Source organism: Priapulus caudatus, unplaced genomic scaffold (assembly GCF_000485595.1).
Source record: "Priapulus caudatus unplaced genomic scaffold, Priapulus_caudatus-5.0.1 Scaffold542, whole genome shotgun sequence".
NCBI lineage: Eukaryota > Metazoa > Priapulida > Priapulimorpha > Priapulimorphida > Priapulidae > Priapulus > Priapulus caudatus.
This window is the reverse complement of record NW_014577603.1, coordinates 65,702-72,499: the sequence shown is the minus strand read 5'-3', so window position 1 is coordinate 72,499 and position 6,798 is coordinate 65,702. Positions and strand designations below refer to the sequence as shown.

The following is a 6,798-nucleotide window of genomic DNA, read 5'->3' as shown; positions in this document are numbered from 1 at the left end:
GATGCACACTGACACATAAATATATAGTATATATTTATTTATATATTTATGTGTCAGTGTGCAGCAGTTGGCGTGCGGCGGCCAGCGTCTGTTGCAGATGAGCATTTGACGGCATTTACAGGAAATTGTCGGATAATAGGGAAAGAGAGTAGAGAAACTTAAGACGTTGTAGTAATAGATTTCGTATTTATTTAGCATTATATTTTATTGAAACGCTCCAAGTTGCCTGTGATCACAAGCGCTTTCCTCGTACCGCTCTCGTTAGGGCAACAGGAGTTTTGAGGCACGTGATTTGTATCAACCAATGACAGCGCTCACTAGAGCCCTATGTTCTTGATTATCTACTAAAGGGCCGGACACACCAGGCGATGCCATCGGCCGATGGGATCGGCGTGAAAATCGCCTGGTGTGTCCACTCAATCGCCGCCGATGCATCGCCCGATGCCATCGGCCGATGGCATCGCCCACAGATCAATACGTTTTGATATTATCGCCCGATGCCATCGGCGTGGCATCGCCCGATGCATCGCCTGGTGTGTCCGCGACCGCGATAACATCGCCCGATTTACAAATTCATCAGACATCAGAGTTCATCAGCCAAGCGCACTGCGCGCCGCAAGATCGGGCATCGCCCGATGAAATCGCCTGTGTGTTGTCACGACTGCCGCGATGCCACTCGCCCGATGAAATCGCCTGTGTGTCACGACTGCGGCGATGGCCATCGGGCGATGCATCGCCTGGTGTGTCCGGCCCTTAAGGAAAAAGGAAATCACGCATACCGCTCACTCACTGTCACAAGGCGCCCTCTCTCGGACATAATCATCTTACCTATGCAGGCGGCGTAGCCGAGCACAGTGTGCGATGATATTTGTTCGAATGTGCCGTGAAGTAGATGCGCCATGGGTCCGATGGCGTACACGGCCACGTCCTCTCCCCCGTGCGTCTCCTCCGTCAGCGGCACGGCAGACGCCTGCACGTAGGAGTTGGCGTCTGCAGATGATGCCGCGAAGATATTACGCACGGATTGACACATTCCGTTCCCGCCAGATGGCGCCACGATATCGCGTTTGAGATATTTGGCGCATCGTGACGACGACGTCAAAATGATATGAAAGTAAACAGGAACACAACAGTATAACCTGTGTAACATATTTACATTCTTGTATACTGCTGCTGTTGCGGTTGCTGGTTTTGTTAAAAAAGGGGGCTTATTGCCTGCTGTGTGTGCCTGCCGTGCATGTGTGGTGCATGTGTGCGTGCATGTGTGCCTGTGTGCATGTGTGCGTGCATGTGTGCGTGCATGTGTGCCTGCGTGGCATTGTGTGCCTGCGTGCATGTGTGCGTGCATGTGTGCGTGCATGTGTGCGTGCATGTGTGCCTGCGTGCATGTGTGCGTGCGTGTGTGCCTGCGTGCATGTGTGCGTGCGTGAAAGCGTCTGTGCGTGCCGTCGTTGCGGTATACGCTCGTTGTCCATGTGTTACGTGTGCGCTTGCGTGTGTCTGTAATGCGTATATATATATGCTGCACTGACCAGTGGCGACATGTGTGATATCCTCTCGACCGTACGGTGTCGTGTGGTTCGATTTGAATCCGGGTCCGTTTCCATATGTGAGGATCGTATATGGTAGGTCATCCTTGTCTGAAGGATCTCGCAAAACCTGCGGAGAAACACATCTGCAACGAAACACTGGTGGATGTTTCCGACGACAATGATCAAATTACTTACAAGCACTACGTCGTGCTCTCCCATCCCTCTTCCTTCTCTTTCCTCCACCACCTCCCCTCTCTTCTTCCTCCTCTTCCTCGTCTTCCTCGTCCTCCGTCTCGATCCTCCTTCCCCCCTTCTCTCTCTCTCTGTTCCTGTTGTCTATACTTTTATTTATCTCGTCCTCTTTTCTTCTTTTTTCGCTCGCTCTCCTCTGTTGTGACTTTCTCTCTCTCTCTCTCTCTCTCTCTCTCTCTCTCTCTCTTCTCTCTCTCTCTCTCTCTTCTCTTTCTCTCTCTCTCTCTCTCTCTCTCTCTCCTCTCTCTCTCTCTCCTCTCTCTCTCTCTTTCTCTCTCTCTCTCTCTCTCTCTCTCTCTCTCTCTCTCTCTCTCTCTTCTCTCTCTCTTTCCCTCTCTCTCTCTCTCTCTCTCTCTCTCTCTCTCTCTCTCTCGCCTCTCCTCCTCTCCTCCCCTCTGTCTCTCTCTCTATCTATCTCCATGCTCGCTTTCCCCAACTCTTCCCACTCCCATCTCTAGCGGATGAAGCTCACCTATATTGGCAAACCGCGATACGGATATCCGCCGATGCTGAACACGTGAGAATGATCGGCCGACACCACCAGCAGCGTGTCTGCTTCGCTTCACTAGGTGGCGCGCTGTAAATCACTGCGTCGTCGAGCGCCAGCACTCGTGGATGGCGTGCTTGGCAAGGCTGGCGTGATGTGCTATATCAATGTTACTGCCTGCCACATAAGATCACCACGAATAGACAGTGTATACGGGATATCTTTGCTGCGAGATATAAAAGAATCACACTAATAAACAATATATATATATATATATTATATATATATATATATTACATGGAAAACTATTGCTTAATACGTGATGGGTGCACTATTGACATTATATGTAGGAAAGCTATATATGCTATATATGCTGCAATCTAGACAGTGAAAAATGGACAGTGTTTAACGGATATTTTTGTCGCAAGACATTATTATAGAGATAAACAATCATAGAAAGTTTATATATATAGGATATCTTTGCTGCAAGACATAGAGATTAAATCAGGAGAGAGCGTATAGCGGAGTATAATATCTATCTTGCTGCGAGGCAACTCCAGCTCGACCTCTTTACGACATGTCCGGGGGCCATTGTTTCTCGTCCTCGTTTCGCTATTGCATATACGCGTTCGTAAGCCGAGAAGTAAATGCAGTAAGACCCGTTACGCGTTAGAGAGATGCCATGACCACGCATGCAGTAGACAATGCCGTATTTCTCAAACATTACATTACATTAACATTACGTTAACCAGTACGCATTTCCATCGTGCGAACTGCGTGAGTATCCAGAGAGACATGATACAAGATTGCGTGGACTGCGTGAGTATCAAGCAGGGCAAGTCAGTCACTATTATCAAGAGCGAGATAATAGGAGAATTATCCAGGCCTAAACGAAATTCACTGCATAAGAACGAGTCTGCACACGGGGGCGCCTTCCACGAGCTCGCTCAGCGTGCCAACACCGTAGAGCTGTTCCTTAAACAACATCTCACATTGTGACATTACTAATAACGACGTACTAGTGTCGTGCTGTACACCAAGGAACGATCGCAGTATTCCTGTGGGGTGGAGAACGTGATTGCAAGATTGGGACACGAAGCTGCAAGAGCTTCTTGGGGCTCCCGACCCCTTGTCCTTCAATGGGCTGTCACGGTCAATTGCCCAGATAAAAAATAGCCTGGGGCTGTTGTCAGAAACAAAATTTAGTCTTAACATTAGTACTTAACTTAACAATTTCTCCTAGACGTCGTCGCATCACTTTGTTCTTAATCGTTATGCATTGAAATCTGCTACGATTTTTCATTCTCGTAACTTCGCAGCGTTCTGTCACGATCTACGAGAAACAGTTAGTGTTAAGACTTAATGTTGAAGACAATTTTCGTTTCTGACAACGGCCCGCCGCATATGTCGCAGCAATGACCATGGCTAGCGTCAGCTGCCATCGCTGGGAACTGTCTAGAAGTAACAGCCACACCTCTGCCAGCAGTCAAGTTAAAGGACTGATTTAGTTCATTGCCTGACTCCGTTACAATATAATGCGATTGCGGCTCAGCGCGCGGCGCGTACGTGCGTTCGTGCCGCGGAGAGCAGAATTAAAAATGCCATTAATGTAAAAGTGTATAATACATACTTCCGTCCCAATAGACTAGCCTTAAATAAATTCCGCCTTGAATAAATTATACTAAATGATATATATATAACTAGAAAAATATATAAAATAAATTAAGAATATATAAAATAAATACGGCTTCGCCTATGTGGCGTGCGGCGTGCGTGCGTGCGCGTGTGTGTGTGGTGTGTGCGTTGTGTGTGTGTAGTTGTGTGTGCGTGCGTGCGTGCGTGCCTGCGTGCGCGCGTGTGTGGTGTCTCTCTCTCTCTATCTCTTTCTCTCTGTCTGTCTGTCTCGCTCTCTCTCTCTCTCTCTCTTGCTCTCTGCCTCTCCTCCTCTCTATCCCTTTCCAGTTCTCTCCTTTCTTTCTCTCTATCCATCTACTCACATCTCTCTAATATCTAACGCAGCGCTCTCTCTCTCTCTCATCTCTCTCTCTCTCTCTCTCTCTCTCTCTTCTCTCTCTCTTCTCTCTCTCTTCTCTCTCTCTCTCTCTTCTCTCTCTCTCTCTCGCTTCTCTCTCTCTCTCTCTCTCGCTCTCTCATCTCTCTCTCTCTCTCGCTCTCTCTCCTCTCCTCTCTCTCTCGTTCTCATCTGTTGCCCCTTATTCTCTCTCGGAGGCCTTGCCCTGAACAGGTATTACATACTTTCGACGAATAGGTAGAAGCGTTCGGGTTTTTCCTCAGATCTTGATGGCGCCTTCGCTGTCATCTCGCAGACTCGGCTCGCGTGTATGTTCCGAATTCCCTCCTAACTACATATCTCATGTCGACTTGGTTTCAAAGAGTCCTACAAAAAAAGCGCATAATGAGAATGTAATAAGTATCGATAATATTCTTAATTATATATATATATACCAAGTAATAACACATGTGTGTATTTGCTTAAAGTAATTAAAGTATTTGTATTGTGTCATAAGCCTGTCTTCCGCTGTACGATAGCGCGTTCTGGAAAATCGTCGGTAGTGCTGGTGCACGAGTTAAATTCTAAGGACTGATTGTTGAAAGTTTGAAGCCGGCGAGTGAAAGGCCGTGGGTCACCAAAGGGGTCGTCGTGGACGGCTTCAGATAGGTCTATAACCAGGCCCATGCAAATCCTTGTGTTTATGTGCTTATGCTGCCTCTTCTGCGGTAGGCGCTCAATAGCTATCACCAGATTCTGGTGTGTTATTAATTATTAATTATTAGATAGATTAATTAGGTTTATAGTTAGTGCTAGGGTTAGGGTTGGGACCCGCACGGCCTCATGCCCAAACTAACAGTAATTAATAAGCTATGGTGAAACCAGCTGCGTTACATATATATCAAGAGCATATAAAGAAGGTATATACCTTCTTTATATGCTCTTGATATATATATATACGATAACGTAACCACCTGTCTACTATCTATCGAAGATGGTCACCGTGGGAAATAGCGTGACACGCCGTGCTGTGGCGACGCGGCGGCCCGCATGGCTTACCCAGCAGGTAGTCTGTCTCATCCGGATTCACTGCATCAAAGGCAGCCTTCTCCCACACATAGCGCGCCGTGGTGCCTGATTTTCCTTCCAACCAGTCCCTGGTGAGATCACGACCGTCCACGCGTCGCCCCGTCCTGTCCGGATATTCAGGGTCAGTGATCGTGTTGGGGAGGAACGCCCGTCGACCACCCCCAAGAATTACCTGAATACGTAAGGAATTATATATCGTTTCCATGGTTACCTCTGTCGCCGTCATCGTCAACGTACCGGTTGTGGGTTTTCTCATTGGCTAATCGTCATCCCTAGCAATCATTGCTATAGGTATTCGAATCATCACTGTTATCATCGTCACTGTCATCATTCTAATCGCCGTTATCATCATCGTCACCGTCATCATCATCATCGTCATATAATCATCATCATCATCATCATCGGCGTCATCATCATCATCATCATCATCATCATCATCATCATCATCATCATCATCACCTCGGCGTCGTTCTCTTACCTGTATATTCCTGCCTGGCGTGTTCTGGATCAGCTGTGAGGCTATGTCCTTGCAGGCGCTGGCGTTGTCCGGTTTGTCGTAGTCGCTCTCCCAGTAGCGCGACGCTGAGTGAGCGTACAGCGGTGCCAAACTCGCGTGCGTCACCCTAGCAGTCGTCACGAAACCCGTCGACTTACCCTCTGCCTGCGCCCACTGGTGGCAAGAAAGACAATGAAGCAATCAGCACGATCAAGGAGCTACATATACCTTGACCACGATCAAAGATCGTGTACAGCATACGACCAAGTGGGATGACCTCAACGAATCGCGACAATGAGAGGGCGGCGGTCGCAGACGAATCGAAGTTCGCATATTCTCCTGATATTATGTTTATCTATGTTTATCTATATTATGTTTATCATGATTATAACCTGAATAATACAGTCCACTTCGGCTCCGAACGTTGAGTTACAATCGCTGTAGATGGCGCTGCTGTCGACGCCTACTGTCTCGTAGTTTGCCTTCACGCCGCAGTGGTAAGCCGTTGCCGTGCCGGCAGAGTCCGCCACCATGCGATCGACGGTGTACGTCTGAAGCCGTAACCACGGTCAGAAACATGTGACGTCAGCCCGAATTATCTAGCTTAGCGATATAGGATTCAAGGTTAGTAACTATATCATCGATCTATTCACGCACACTCGCGTACGAACGCTCGCACGTGCGAACGCACACGCACACGCACAGGTACTTGCATACGCGCGCACGTACACGCAAGCACACGCATGCACACACGCACGCGCGCATGCACAGACCACACACGCGCGCACGCGCACTGGCACACGTGCACAGACGCACGCGCGAAAGCACGCATCCAACCACTCACACGCATACACATATACACGCGCGTACACGTACGCATATACATACACACGCGCGTACACGTACGCATATACATACACACGCGCGTACA

General features: G+C 48.3%; 1 pseudogene; it reads right to left on the bottom strand.

Annotated features, from left to right (window-relative positions):
• LOC106811463 overlaps positions 1–6,798 on the bottom strand; it is a 17,427-nt pseudogene that overhangs the window by 5,876 nt on the left and 4,753 nt on the right.